This window comes from Pongo abelii, chromosome 3 (genome assembly GCF_028885655.2).
Source record: "Pongo abelii isolate AG06213 chromosome 3, NHGRI_mPonAbe1-v2.0_pri, whole genome shotgun sequence".
Classification (NCBI taxonomy): Eukaryota; Metazoa; Chordata; class Mammalia; order Primates; family Hominidae; genus Pongo; species Pongo abelii.
Window position 1 is genome coordinate 88,429,143 of NC_071988.2, and position 16,718 is coordinate 88,445,860.

Genomic DNA, 16,718 nt, shown 5'->3' on the forward strand with positions numbered 1-16,718 from the left:
AAAATGGCTTGCCATAATTTTGAGAAAACCAAAACCACATACCAAATGTTAAAGCAATGTCCTAGGTATATTGAAAAGATCATATTTAATTATAAAAAATACCATTTTTTCTTATGGTAATAGCAATGATTAAATTTGATATTCAAGTTTTATTTCTCAAATGTTTTACATTTCAACATAATAAAGTAAAAATATTATTTACCAAAATATATCAGTTTCTTAATTAATGTCAATATTTTAATTGTTTTGTTAGGCTAGCAAGCCAACTGAAAATACTTTTTTTTTTTAACCACTTAATCATGGCAGAACTTTTTAAAATTTATTAGGTTATTTTTAAAAAGAGTATTTGGAGGCTAAAAGATGGATAGAATGTGCAGCAAGTCTGATCATTATAAATGTAGAGTGAGTGTTAAGATATGCCAGAATTGAAGACATTATGTTGACTGAAAATTGATAATAAATAATTTCAGAGCAAGATGAATTTTAATGTGGCCTAAAATAGTACTTTGAGTTGATTTAGAATATTATCTTTAAGCAGTTGATTCAAAGTATCTGCAGGGGAAATATAGAATCTAAATATAGTAGCTCTTTTTCAATTATTTGAGGGTTTTTACAAAGAAGCAAATGGTAAACAGTTAATGAAAGGACAGTACATTAAAGGAAAATGAATATGTGTGTGTTGCTAGTGGTTGTGTGTTTTTAATGTTTTGGAGAAAAGTCCATTTTATAGAGAAAAGGAAAGGTTCCTAGAGAGGTAAAACTGGATGAGAAAGCAAAGATAAGAATAATCAGACAGATACAACCCCTAGATGTACACGGAAGTAAAAGCAGTTTAGAAATAGAAAAAAAGGGAGGAGACAGCAGAAATTACATAAGTGCTGTATAGGAGAGTGTATGTGGTTCAGACCCTTTGCTATTATTTAGGAGAGCTGTTGCCTGTAGAGATTAGAAACACCATTCAAAAATAGAAAAATGTATAACTGAGGAATGATGGTTTGAGACTATCACTGAGATGAGAAGAAAGACCTCGAATTAGAATGAAAGTAGTTATATCCTGAAAAGTCCAAAGTACAGGAGACCACTTCATCAAACAAATTAAATAAATTAGTGGGAAAATGTGTTCTGACGAACTTCCAGAAGCATTTTGAACAGGCATAAATGTTGTGGTTTGAGAGGAACTGCAAAGAAAGAAGGATGAGACATCTCTTCATAGAAAAGATGCACTGAAATGGATGGGCTAAGTGTAGAAATATGATTATAATTTAGGTGGGTGCCTAGAAAAGGCAATCTAAGGGGATCAATGTTCAAAGAGAAACATGTATGACAATAGTTGATGAGCATATTACACCGTATGTAGCAGGACTTTTCACTTTGAGAGGCAGCTCTAGTGGCACCTTGGGTAATATTATGAATTTTAGAAAGACATATGGAAGAAAACAGACCACAAAAAGTGTCTGTTATTCATTGAATGCTTAATATATGCCTAAAGAATTGTTCAGTAGTTTATGTGTCATTTTCAACTCATATATGTGGTTACATAAACTCACTCTACTATAGGAGTCTCATTTAATTATTAGAAAAAACTGTAACAAAATTATTAGTTATAGTAGGAGATGGTAATATTCATTCATAAGCTCAAAATTCTGCTCTACAGTGTCTTTTCAGTTCTGAAAATTATTTGAAGGAAAAAATTTTGCTTATATGAATAATTTTGATGCAAACGTTCCCCATCCCATTCCTAGTGTGAGCACCATTTTTATTCAGTGTGAAAATAAAATGACCAAACATCTGTCATAACATCATATTACCTGGTAACATATTGAGATTATACTCAGAATTGACCTGTGAATCTTATTACCTGTGGGAAGATTAAAATCTTCACTGAATGATCAAGGCAGAAATCAGAAGCTGAGTATGAAAATACAATAAATCTATTTTGAAAATAAATGAAACCCAATCTAACATTATAACAATTCTTATTTTCCCCAACACTGTCAGATTTTATAAATAAGAATCTCAAAAAAAAGTCTGCATCCTCCCCTGATGCAAGAGTGGTTGGTTTTTATCTGCCCTACACAAATTCTATATAGGTAACAAAGAGCCTGTCTTTTCCCCTGGCATTTGTTACAAAGTCGGAGAAAAAGAAAGCAAATGCCTGCGTATGAGGTACCAAATGAAAAGCCATTCTTATATTCTATTCTACAGCATAAGTACCAAATGAAAATAATTTTGAAAAATACGAAACATTAAGTAGGTGTGCGTAGCAGTAATACTGGTAGTAGTCACAGCAGCAGCAGCAGTAATAGTAAATATAAATTTTATACTGTAAGATATTTGTGAAAAAAGGTAAAAATTAATGTCAAATCAAAACCATCTGTAAAGAGAGGTTTGAGATTTAAATTTTTACTTGTTTATAAACTTTTTAAAGCCAAAAATAGCATTAGACAATGATTAATTATATTACATTGAAATAGAGCATAAAAACATAGGTATATTTTTCTCCTGAAATATATCTACTTCTATGTGAAGTTCATATGAAGTCAAGAATGTGTATGTTTAACTAGTTTTAGAATAACAATCAATGAAACAGTAAAAGCAGTAGACAATTCATATTACAGAACTGTAATCTGGAATTCTCATTGCAGGTCCTGTAGTCCGTTTACACGCATTACCTGTAGGAAAACTGAGTGGTGCAGCAATGCTAACTGACTTATACAAGGTCTGTTGTCAGGCAGAATAGAATTATTCTCATTCTCCTTTCAGACATGTAATATTGTATAATCATCTCTTTTAATGACTTAATCTCAAGGTATTTATGAACAACATACTCTTATTTCAATCTAGGCATTATTTTTGTGTAGTTAGTTACATATTATTGCCATAACTGTCATTATAACCAACTCTTAACTTCATTTAAGTGAAATAAAATTGGATGTTATGATTTTAGTTACTCAAAAAGATACAATAGAACATACAATAAAGGTTGCAATAATTGTCAGTTAACAAGGCTTACAAGCATTATCTGTGATTTGTATGAATTATGCTGATAGAATGACACAAGGTTAAAGAAGCTTACGATGGACATTAGAAAATAATAGTTACTGCCCACCTTATTTGGCAGGACTGAGGAAAGAATGTGAATTGTCAACATTTTGAGAAACATTAGTGGGACACTATAATTCAAAGAGAAAAGAATAAGAGATTGAGTAGGCAGGCTGTAGTAGCATCGAAGAAAATCTCTGAGCAACATTAGCCCTGTATATTTCTGCAACAGAGAGTTGCCCAGGGTAAAAGCAGGAAGCACCAGCAAATATACTCCATTCAGTCAAAGTGCCAATTCCATAGAGGAAGTCACCATGGGCTAAATGGTCCTTAGTGTAGACAGACAGTAGGAGAGAGAGCAGAAGTCAGCTGTCTTGGCTGGGACTACTTCAGCAGGAGACCTCATTCCCTTTCCCTCACTTCTGTGTTTTCAGGCTGCAGAAAATGTACAATGCACATGTCTCTCTCACTGAAACTCTGTGGTGAAGTCAGTACAAAAAGGGAGCAATGCAACCAGCATATGCTCTGTCAGAGCAACTAGAAGATATGGGCAAAGATGCCCAAGTTAGCTGGTAAGACTGGCCAGAGCCAAAAACCAAATTAACAGGAGAAGGGAAAATCTTGAGCTAATTACAGAGTTTAATGAAGGGAATCTAATAGTTCATCCATTAAGAGAAAAAATGATCAATACAGAAGACAGATAAAAGAAGACCAATAAATGAAATACAAAAATTAGATAAAATAGAAGGCAAAATCCTGAAATAAACAAAGAACTGTATCTGCAGCTCAGATAAGCATATGAAATACTAGAAACTGGAATGAGGTCATAAGACTGAGGAGCAGAGGTTGAATGAGGAACTAACAAACCAAATGAACATAGTATAGGCTGACATGTGTGGGAAAAGAGTGTGGGCAAGATAAGCAACAAGATTTCTGACCAGTTGCTTTCAGGACTCTGGTGAGACAGGTTAGTTTAAAGGATTTTTAGGACATTTTACTGTGTGTCATAAAATGCAGTCGTCCTCTGACATCTCTTTCAGAAACAGCAAAAAATCATGTAGCTCCTTTTTGATGTTTTATTTGTGTGGAGCGAGAAAATACCTATTGAATGGAAAACATGCGGAATAAGGGAAGAACCTGTTTCAGTTGAACTTTGGTAGCACATTGGGGTTTCTGCTTGGATTTTGGACTTAAAATGAAATCTAGATTAAATTGTTATTTAGAAATGATTCTTGAGAACACCTTTACGGTGTCCTCTATCAGAGTATTGTCATGAAAGGGAGTAGGGAGCTACTCAGAAGAAATCATGATGAATTTGGGGATCACTACTCTCATTAGGAGAGAAATAGTAGAAACTAAAAGAATTACCAAATCATAATTGTTGTACTAATGCATGGTTTATAAATGGGTTACAAATGGAGAATAAATATTGGAAGGATTTCATTACTTAAAAAATTGAAAAAGCCTTAGAAACTCCCTCATGATGGTACAGGCTATAAATTATTATTTTTCATCTGACATTGACAAACACCTAAGTGTTTTAATATATTGGATCTGCTCGTGGCATTTACTTTCCTTAACCAACTAATACCAGAAGCCCTGAAGACTGGGTGCCCATCATGGCACAAGAGATGAAACTCAATAAAGAACTTCTGATAGAGATGAACTGCTAGGACTAAATATTAGTATTGAACAATACTGCCAGAGACAGAAGTTGGAGCTATAATTTACACAGGCCACAGATATGTGGCAAAGGGCTGAAAAATGCTAAAGATGAAGTGATGGACAGATAAACCCAGAATTATACATTTATTTATCAGTCTTAAAGACTTCCGTTTTCCTGACAGAGTACCTGATTATCTAGAGTTGCTTAGAATTTGCTTTCCAGTTTATTTACTTCTTCATCCCTAATCAAATTGATGATGGCAAAAGGCGGTAACCGTGGAGTCATGGGGGCCATCATCCATCCACGGAAGAGGGAAGCCCATTTTTCATAGAATAGGGATCACTGAGTTATGTAGGGAGACCAAAAAGAATATACTATATTCTCATATTTTACTAAGACGTTAAAATCTATTTTTCATTCTTGTCATTAACTTTGGAAGAGCTAGAATCCCATAGAACCCTGGGAGTCTCAATTTCCGTTACCCGGTAGTGTTCTAATTATCACCTAAACACGCAATCTTTGGTCAGATTTTGCATTTGAATGAATGTCCTTATGGCATTTCAAAATGTAACTTTGAGCATATTTTATTATAACGGTATTTTATATATGATCAGATATTAAAAATAGCTATGTATTATTTTATTAATATGCCAATAATACCTTAGCAAATGGCATACAAGGTATCATGCCAATCTTGCACATGGTTGTATCTTCAGCACTAACATAGCACTTGGAAAATATAGTGAATATAAATTTTTTACATAAATGAATGAAGCAAGTGGCATTTACTGCATGATCACAATAAAAATTTATCAGAAAATAGATTAAAAACTCCATATAAAATCTTTCTTTTTTTTTTTTTTTTTTTGAGATCGAGTCTCACTCTGTCTCCCGGACTGGAGTGCAATGGCGCGATCTCGGCTCACTGCAAGCTCTGTCTCCCTGGTTCACGCCATTCTCCTGCCTCGGCCTCTCGAGTAGCTGGGACTACAGGGGCCATCACGCCCGGCTAATTTTTTGTAGTTTTAGTAGAGATGGGGTTTCACCATGTTAGCCAGGATGGTCTTCTTCTCCTGACCTCGCGATCTGCCCTCTTCGGCCTCCCAAAGTGCTGGGACTACAGGGGCCATCACGCCCAGCTAATTTTTTGTACTTTTAGTAGAGATGGGGTTTCACCATGTTAGCCAGGATGGTCTTGTTCTCCTGACCTCGCGATCTGCCCTCTTCGGCCTCCCAAAGTGCTGGGATTATATAGGCGTGAGCCACAGCGCCCGGCCAAAATCTTAAACTAAATTTTAGAACTCAACACACTCATAAATTTGGACAATATCTAAATGTAATATGTTAAACTATTACATATAATGTATCTTGGCCATTTTCTTTCCTGAATAGTTATCATATATGCTTTATTAATATACCTAAGATCGTTTTACTTTATTTTTTTAACCAAATAGCCAGGCTTAAAGGAGACTAAGAAATTTTAAAAGTTAAAAAATATGAATTAAGCAGGTAGAGCTATGATCAAGATGTAAAATTCATTAAACTCACTGGTTTTCTTATCTTTTTGATAGCTCTAGGATAATATGTTTTTATCTGCACTCAGAAGCACATACTGCATTCATTTTTATTAGTTTTAATATACGGATAGACTGCAGTAAATATTGATTATTACTAGAAATCTGTGGCTTGCTTGCTTTCTCCAAAGGATCTGGAAACTAATAGATTTCTCACATGCATTTAAAAAAAATTGCTGAACAAGAATTAACTTTAACTTTTGTGTCTGCTTGTGGGCTAAACAACAATTATTGCACATTTTTATTTCTGGAATTCATAATTTCTCATCTTTTATTTGTTCTTATGCTTAAAACCTGACCCCTGTTTTATTACAGAAACTATCTCTTGGGCGTCATCAATGATTTCATATAATCTACCTTTACCCCATGTTCATGCTGTGGGATCTTTCTACTTGGCCAGAATTTCTATTAGAAATCTGATAATTAACAGGCATTGGCATTCTAAGGAATAAAGAAAGATGACTCTCCTTCTTGAAGAGTACATCTGTTATTAGTGGTAGTGGTAATGTTCCTTAATTTTACTTCTGTTGGGTTACTAACAATGTCTACATAGATTAGAGATCTCAAAGTCAAGATGTCCAAAATCAAAGACCTCTTCTCCAATTATTTTTCTTCCTTCTTTCCTCATTGTATTGATTAATAGCACCGTTCCTTACATTCGTGGGCAAAAGTACAATGAAAATAGAGACATCCTGTTCTGCAGATGGAGAATGGTGTCAGAACAAGATGAAGTTCCTAAGATACAGACACCATAATATAATATTGTAAAGGTCACAAAATCCTAAGTAGAAAAACAGAAGAAAAAAGGGTGGACAGAAGGAGAAAGAAAGTTCTAATTGAAGGGCATGGTGATACATATACATTTATGAAGAATAACTTTTAAATTCCAATTATGGTAAAAATCAAACACATCCATACAACAATCATGCGGGAAGAATACTTGTAGAATGTTGCTATTCTATCCTTTTTGCAGATCTCATTGCAGATGAAGGAATTATTGTCCAAAGTGTTTTGTTTTCCTGTCATTTATGAGGAGACTTTTAGCTATAATGCTGAGTTTTATACACTATGCTGCAGAGCATTTCTTTAGCAAGAACTAGAATTAGAGTGAGAGGAGGAAAGAAGTAAAATGAAAACATTAAATAAAAGTAATATGCAGAGGCAGAGAAGCTTTGGGATTCTTGGAAAATAATATAAAGAAATTCATGAAATAACATTTACAAATGATGAGATAGAAGGAGAGGAAAAGTTAGGGTATTGTTTTTGTATGTCTTAATGTAAAAGACAGTCTTAACCTGAAGGAAACACTTCAGTGCTGAAAAGCACAACCAATTATCATTTTTTGAAAGCAATTTCCACCTGAAAGGGATGGAAATTAGAAAGTGAAGAGATGAAGAAGAGTCTGCCTTGGGAATATTGTCTCGGAATGCATGTATTTAACCTCTAGTTTAGTAAATCTGACAGTGAACCACCATCCGGTGACCACAGTGATGAAAAATATTCCTATTGATTAAGAACAATGTGTGAACTTTAGAAAAGAGCATTCATATTTTATAGAGATCTACGTATACATAGATTATATAATCTATGCATTATATAATCATTTTCTAGTCAAAAAGACAATGGTCTTGCTTTAAGAGGACCCAGCTAATATTTCAAATATATGTGATATTTTGTGATAATATGCAAGAACATTCATTATAAAACATTTTAATAATTTGAAGAGAAAATCCTAAAGGCTGTAATGTTATTATATAACTCATAATACACATTCATAACATAAATTAAATATTGGTCAAAGATATATAAGCAGATACAGATACGTCGTTTTTGAAATAAGTGTCTACATATTTATATTCTTGAACTTCCTCAATCTGTTTTGAAGATATATCTGGATTTAAAAAAATGAAATAAAATTATTCCCATAAATTATCCAAGTCAGAATCAGAGCACACAAGGGCACTCCAGCTATGAAAGTTTGATAGATTTTATACTGAAGAAGTATAAAATGTAATTGAGTACACTTTCTTTTTTCTTTCAGCAGAAAGCATATTTATAGCACTTAAACTACTCTTATCTAGCCTTAAGGATCTTTTAAATAAGAAATTATTCAGAGGGAAAATTTATATTTACCCTTAGAATATGCAAGAACTATGGGTTACTCAATGTAAAATTAATGAGAAGCTCACAAATTATCACAGTCATGAAATATGTCTACAGTGCATATATGGCAGTGGTTATGAATCCTGGCTGCAAGGTACAATAGATTCTGCAAGGTTTTAATTTTTTTATTTTATTTTTTGCTACATTATATTTGTCCATATTTGTGGGGTATATGTGAAATGTTATTACATGCATAGAATGTGTGATGATCAAGTCAGTGTAGTTAGGGTATCCTTTACCCCAGTATTATCCTGTCTAAGTGTTGGGTACATTTCAAGTTCTAGTTTAAAAAAATCAAGAATTATTCCAGACTTACTACCTTGTCATCTCCAGGAAAGTGACCTGGAAGTCTTTATTTTGAAAGTATTTTATTATTGATTGTCATGTTTGGTCAGTATTGAGAAACCATGGATATATGCAGTTTTTCTTAATAATCATAGAAATTTGGAGCTGATAGGGATCTAAGATTCATCTAGTCCAATCTGCACATCAGGATCTAAATCGGATACATTTTGCTGTGGTTTTGATTAGTGTATATAATAAAATCAATACATATGTATTTATATGAATAAGAGCTAACTTTTACATAGGTATCTATTCCTGTGTATGTATTTGTGCTCTCACATACACAGGCACACATACACACTACTCCTTCACTGGAAAACTTCACTATGGTAGGTGACAGAGAGGGAACAAATGTGAACGTGAGATTTATTGTGCTTAAATAATTTGCAGTCTGAAAAACATTTACAACCCTAATCACAGTTCAAGGCAATACTACAGATAAAGTGCTGTTGTAGTGCAAAAGAAAAAAATATTAATTCCCACTAATATAGAAAGGATTATATTTATCTGATGTTATCTTTCAAGAAGGAAAAGGCATTTGAATCTGGAAAAGATGAGACAGGAAACAAAAAATATTGAGGGAGCAGAATGTGCCAAGTCACAGGAAGAAAATATTAGTGCTTTATTCAGCAAACATATGCAATGAACGTCATTTGTAGAAATGAAAATTTATCAACTTATTACTTATGATTATCTCTGATTAGCTTATTAATCAACTTATTTCCCATTCATTTTTTCCTTCATTCAACAACTGTGGAATGCTGAAGATGGATTTGTCCTTGTCATAAAGGATATCCATGTATAAAAAAGAAAGAAGGCTTTGGGAGCTGAGGTGGGAGGATCATTTGAAGCCAGGCATTCCAGGCCAGCCTGAGCAACAGAGTGAAATCTCATAATCTTCAAAAACATAAAAATTAGCTGGGAGTGGGGTGTGCCACTGCACATCAACCTGAGTGACAGAGCGAGATTCTGTCCCTAAAACAATAAAATTAAAATTAAAAAATTAAAAATAAATAAAATTTTAAAAAAGCAACAAAGAGCTGGCCATGTGCAAATGGAATTTGATTTACTGTTAAATATTTTGTTACCTAATTTAAAAAAAACTACATTGTATTCCTAATATAATTCCCATTATTTGGGATATTTTACATTCAAAATTATGGAAATATTTTTAAAGCCATTTTCCAGACAGTCAATGGTAATAACATGAATTTGAGTTAACAGCATGAGTTTTAAAAAGATTATAGTATCTTTGACTTCATTCATAGAAATTTGTAGCACTTTCTGTAAGTTTGATAATTGTCCTCTTCAGTGCTTATTTTTAAACTTAGTGCTTGTTGATATGAAAGAAATAATTGTGCTAATATCACTGGATATTAAACTACTCAAATAGAATCATGGAGCTGGAAATGGGTCATTAGTTCATTTTTTTTGGGGGGAGCGGATGAGAATATATCTTATTCTGAAATTTTGTCTCAGATATACTAGGTGGCTTATATTTGTTGTGTTTTTGTTCTATTATGAAATGTCTATTCATTCTTCAGTTCATACTGCATTAATCTCAAGGAGTAAGTCCTTTCTGTGTCAATTGCTTCCTCAAAAACCTGAAATAGTATCTGATGCCCAGAGATTCAAGCCACAATAGCACATAGGGAATGCTTTCGGTCGTTGGTCTTGTAATAAACTACACTGTTCTTGCTCGTACGCATGATCCAGCTCCCCATATTTGTGCCTCTTTCTGCTGTACTTTTCCCATTTTATAGCGCTCTATCACTGATAGGTATTCAGCTGCTGTTTCTTTTTTTTCTTTTGCTTTTTCTTTTTCTTTTTTTTGAGACGGAGTCTTGCTCTGCCGCCCAGGCTGGAGTGCGGTGGCGCGATCTCGGCTCACTGCATGCTCCACCTCCCTGATTCATGCCGTTCTCCTGCCTCAGCCTCCCGAATAAGTGGGACTACAGGCGCCCGCCACCACGTTCAGCTAATTTTTTGTATTTTCAGTAGAGACAGGGTTCCACCGTGTTAGCCAGGAAGGTCTCGATCTCCTAACCTCGTGATCCACCCGCCTCAGCCTCCCAAAGTGCTGGGATTACAGGCGTGAGCCACAGCGCCCGGCCTCAACTGCTGTTTCTTTCAAAGGTGAGCATGAATGTGCTTTCTCTAAAATTTTGCCTGTCTCAACTCACCAGAATCTCTTCCTGTTCTAATACAAATGGTTCTTTTTCCATTTCTCCTATGAATCTTTGCTATTTATCTTCATCCACACACATAAAAATATACACATATATATTTTCCTCATTGGAGTAGAGTGTATATTCTCCTTACTGAGGGTAGAATTCTCATTTCAGTTATTCTGTTTTACACATCACCTAAAAGAGAGAGTTGCACACATAATTGTACCTTACTGTGTACTTATCAAAGTATTTTTCCCTAATTAAGAATCCCTCAATTTAAACTGTATGCTGGTTATCTTTGCTGGGAAGAGTAAGGAAAAGGGATAGAGTTCTATGCTCTCAATCTGTTTCCTCCATGTGAAATTTCAAACTGAGGACAGTAATAATGTATAGATTACATAGTATATTCTAGGACACTTTTTGTTATCAATTTTAGTGATTCTTCAGTAAATATTGTCATTAATCGCATGTTACCTGAATTCCTTGAATGCAGTTATGGTTTCTAAATCTCGTATCCTGTTTCTTTTTTAAGTAGAAAAAGTGGACCTGCCTTCTATGTATGTGGCATGAACTTTGAGGTTTGTAGCAACGCAAACCCCAACTCCATGAAAGCTGGAATTTCTTAGAAAAATTACAGCTAGTGTTGCATGAAGTTCTAATATCTCAACACAGATCCCACATGTTCTTTTCTTTCATTAATCATTATCTTGTGTGAACTTGGGAAACATGGGATAACATAATTTATCCCCCCTCTGACATCCATCCTTATTTTCTTACCATGAAAATGAAGAGATTGGGTAGGTGATTTCTTAGGCATCTTTCATCTCTGAAATTCTAAAAGTCTAATTTTGTTTTTAAGTAACTGCATTGGCGTTAACATTATTATCTATAGAAACTCAGTGACTTCAATTTCAGAGCATGGTTTGCAATTTTTCTCTTCACATTTGGCAATAATTATTTTTCTTTTTTTATTTCAGATGCATAAAATTGATTTAATTCAAATCTTGTTTTTAACATGTATTCACCTTTGGACAATGCATGCTTTCTTAAATTTAATTCAGCTGGAACCTGACAGATGACTTCGGCCTGCTGGCGTGCTCTTTCTGTTTTACCGTTCCATGCGTGCTCCATCCCCCATAGCCATCATCTTGATTTTGTGTTTATCGATCCATTGCTTTTTTATAATTTTCCTGGATATACACATGTATCTAAAAAAATAACGTTTACATTTGCTTATTTTGAAATTTATTAGAAAATATTATTCTGCATGTAAACTTTAGAGTCATTTTTTTGCCCAATATTTTGTTCCTCATATTTAATCATGTTATTACAGATAGCTGTAATTGTTATTGTTTAACACTTCGCTGTGGGAAAATGAAACAGTCTATCTATTCTCCTGTCCATGGCTTATGGTTCCTTCTTGATATTATGATCAGTGCTGGTTTGAATATTTTTGTGTCTTCTAGTGTGTATGTAATCAACTATATAATCCTGGAAAATAATAAAATGTTTTAAACTGATCATTTTTCTCATACATCAACTTCATTTTGGCTTTGCTCAGAATGAATTTCTTAGAAAAAATAGTTACAGTTATTAAGAAAACATTCAAAAATATGCTGATATTTTTTCTAAATTAGAATTTTTTTGTATATGAAGATATTTCCCTTGAGTTTTTGTTATCATCTGTTTTATTCCTTTGCTTTATTAATGTTTCAAACGAGTCTTTTTTTTGGTTTTGGTTTTGTATTAGGAAATCTTACTAAGTTCATTAGAGTTTAATCACTTTTTAGATATTTTCAGAATCATTAACAAGATATCATTGCATTTTTCATGGATTATTTGACAATCATCTAAGTTAACAAGGTCATTTGATGATTGTTAAGACATTTATATGTAGGAGGTATTCCTCTTTACATCTTTGTAGAATTAAGAACCTTATTGTCTTTTTTTTTTTTAACATAGCACTTAACTAAAGTTAAGTAGTATAATGCCTAAGAACTAGCAATCTGATATCAACTATCTAATGGAATGAGGCAGGAAATAATTTAAAATTAAACATGAGGAGCAAAAAAGAAAAGGAGCAATTTAAAATAAAGAATTAAGACAAGCAGATTCATCAATTATCACTTGGGTACAGTGGAGGAACTGACCTGAGGGCTATTCAATTTAAAACGTTCCATAGGTACTATTGGATCCCTGAAGCAAAATATAATAAGGAGTTGGTGTCCCAATTAAAGTATTGGAAATGTCAGCAAGCTGAAGGGGATGGCTTCATATGGTTTGAGAGACAAGTATGCTGGTAAGGCAGTTCTGGCATGAATTACTTGGAAATATTTCAAGAATAATCAGACTGTTTCTCTTAATTTCTAGCTTTTGCTGTCTCTTTATTTCCCTAAAGGGATTTACTTGTCCAGTGCCAAAAAGCACTTATTGTGAATTGACAGTGGACCAGATCATGGTGAAATTGTACAGAAACTTAAATATCTGAAATTCCAAAGGTAAATCTGGCTAGTGAGCCCTTGGGCAATTTAAACAACGATTGTAGTTTAAAGAGAGAGGAAATCAGCATTATTTCATGTCTTGAAAATGTCTTCTTTCTGAAATAAATGTAACTTAATGAATTTGAACATTTTCTATATTTGAACTTGGATATAGTACTTCTATAATCAAATGAATAAGTCACCAGTTTCCTAATTGTACCTTTATGAAAAAATTAAAGCAACTCAAATTAAAATAATCATTCTAAATTAAGTCATTTATAATAAATTTAACTCATACTTCACAAAATTTCATTTATATATATAAATGTTTAGAAAGCATGACCCCTAATTAATCACGAGGACATGTCCCAGCTGATTACTTGGGGACTGTATCACCTTGGAGAATTTACTTGCCTGTGCCTCAGTTGTCTTTCATTATGCATGGGTAATACCTGTACTCACTTCAAGGAAGTTTTATGAGATTTAATATGTCAAAATATTTCAAGACTTTGGAATACTATCTGGCACATAAAGACACAGGAGTTATATCTCATCATAAGCATAAATTTGTGATTTTGATAACAGTCATGTATTAGAGCTTCTATCATTTAAAATCTTTTATGATTCATTTTTAATTTAAAGCTGCAAATATTGAACAGAAGTAATTAACCAGGAGGAAAAAATCAACTAACAAAAAATACTCTGTCACATTTCACAGTAAATTGACAGTACAGACATTCTCTTCAAGTAAGATAAAGGGAAACTTTCATGCGCGTCCGTGTGAAGAGACCACCAAACAGGCTTTGTGTGAGCAACATGGCTGTTTATTCCACCTGGGTGCAGGCGGGCTGAGTCCGGAAAGAGAGTCAGTGAAGGGAGATAAAGGTGGGGCCGTTTTATAAGATTTGGGTAGGTAAAGGAAAATTACAGTCAAAGGGGGTTTGTTCTCTGGCGGGCAGGAGTGGGGGCTGCAAGGTGCTCAGTGGGGGTGGTTTTTGAGCCAGGATGAGCCAGGAAACGGACTTTCACAAGGTAATGTCATCACTTAAGGCAAGGACCGGCCATTTACACTTCTTTTGTGGTGGAATGTCATCAGTTAAAGTGGGGCAAGGCATATTCACTTCTTTTGTGATTCTTCAGTTACCTCAGGCCATCTGGGCGTATATGTGCACGTCACAGGGGATGCGATGGCTTCGCTTGGGCTCAGAGGCTTGACAGAAATAACCTTTGCTCTCACAACTTTTATTGTATTTCTTTCTGAAAGGAGCAAATAAAATAGAGCAAGAAAACTGCACTAAAATTTGAAGCAATTAGAAAGGAGATTAAATCATCATTTTGGCAGCTAATATCATTAGGGACTTAGAAACTCAAAATCAAAAAATTAAGGAAGTTAATAATACATATTATTAGTGCTGATACAAAATATATACAAAATTACATATTTTATGTATATTTTCTTAAATGACATAATATTTAAAAAGCTTAAAGCTAAATAATTTACATTAATCACTTTGAAGTAACTCAAGAAACAAATTTCTCTATACATCCATTCATCCATCTATGTGATTTTGATGTTCTCCATGTAAAAAATAAATAAATATAAGATAATCTGAATAAGTTAAAAGCATGACAACATTTCAGATGAGAAAATTATGTATTTTAAAAGATGTCAACACTAAAGGGTGTTTGCATATGTATGTGTATGTTTGTATATGTAAATAAAGAATCTAAGATATTTCCTGGGATTTTGGGGAACCACAGATAGTGATCTTGCAATTAGCAATTGCAAAAATAAATGTGTGTGACCTATACTGAAAAGGTTGCAAAGAAGTGTAATCAGTTGAAATTTCCATACAACATAATCAAGGATTATGTTCTATTGCAACATAATGAAGCATATAAGAAACTAAAATATGCTATTAGATGCTTACAATGTTATATAAATTGGAAAAATATGAATACCTTATGAATCAACATTTCTTAAATATGAAAAAGAGTTAATTCCGGGTCTGTTTTTAAAGATCATACTACTTTTGGTCGTACCTTGAGCAACTTCCCCTATCCAAATTCCAAAACCATGGCATTGATAGATAAGTTATAAAAAGTGATAAGCAAGATATGTCACAGAAGACAAACAGAAAAAGTAAGATGAGCCTTGCCAAAGCCCTTGGCCTACTGGGTCCCAGGGTTTTGAAGCAGTCAACATTATGTGACTGGGAATTTGGCTCACATAAAGTTCTAAATTGTTCTTCGTTAGTTGGAGGAATGAAGTAAGGTTTATGATTTGAACCGAGGGATTGGTATAGCGATCTTTCACATGTGACTGGAGACATAAATAAGAAAGCTATTAATTGGGGATGCAGCTAATAGAAGATGGGAAAATACTGGCCCAAGCTTGTAGTTAAGTGCTATGGTAAATGGATGGGTATTTGGATTTTTCAATATTTCCCTAATATTACCCAATATTTCCCAGTGTTAGCTAATGCAGGGACACCAAACTGCTAATATGAGACCTGGTTTTGCGTTCTGAACTTGGGTAGCTAGGTAGAATTCATTGTGTAACTACTACACTAAGGGACCATGGACACAAGTGGTCATAAATTAGAAAAAGAGTGACAAAGGGGGGGATTATTTAAAATGTGTCTATAAAGTATCATTTCATAACAAGAAGACAGCTAATATGATGAAAGCCAAATGCATACATAATCAGAAAATTAAATAAAATATCTTAACAACCTGAAAACTATTTTAAAATGTTTATAGTCCCAAAGTGATAAATGAAGAATAAACATCTTTTATGAAAGGAATTTATAGAATATAAGCAAATGACAGAAAACAAGAATAGGTAGACAGAAGAAATTCAATTAGAAAAAGTATATATTGAAATATTCCATAGTAAGTAAAATAATAAAATTATCTGAATACAAAAATAAAACCAATAGTAGAGAAAGAATATTTGAAGGAATAGTAGCTGAGAGTTTTGTTTTGTTTTCTTTTCTAACATTTGAGGAAATAACTAAGTCCTCACATTGAATGTTAAATGAAATTTAGTGTCCACTTGGGCACAGTGGTGTGAAATGCAGATAATCAAAAATTAAGAGCTTTTCAAGGCTCTGAGGAAAGAAAGATTACCCATAAACAGATGAAAATAGATTGCAACGGATTTCTCAGCAGTAAAATGATCTCAGAGTATATAGTATATACATAGAACTGAAGGAAAATACTCACATAAAATGTCTTCTCTACTAACATATTTCAGAATTATACCAAAAATAAA

The 16,718-nt window shown here is 33.5% G+C and overlaps 1 long non-coding RNA gene across 1 annotated transcript in view; it reads left to right on the forward strand.

The window, feature by feature from the left end:
* Window positions 1-12,545, forward strand: part of LOC134761279 (uncharacterized) — a 30,542-nt gene extending 17,997 nt beyond the window's left edge. The window contains exon 3 of the long non-coding RNA XR_010139712.1: window positions 10,789-12,545. This is a non-coding gene — a long non-coding RNA (uncharacterized LOC134761279). The remainder of the gene's footprint in view (window positions 1-10,788) is intronic.
* The last annotated feature ends 4,173 nt before the right edge of the window (window positions 12,546-16,718 follow it).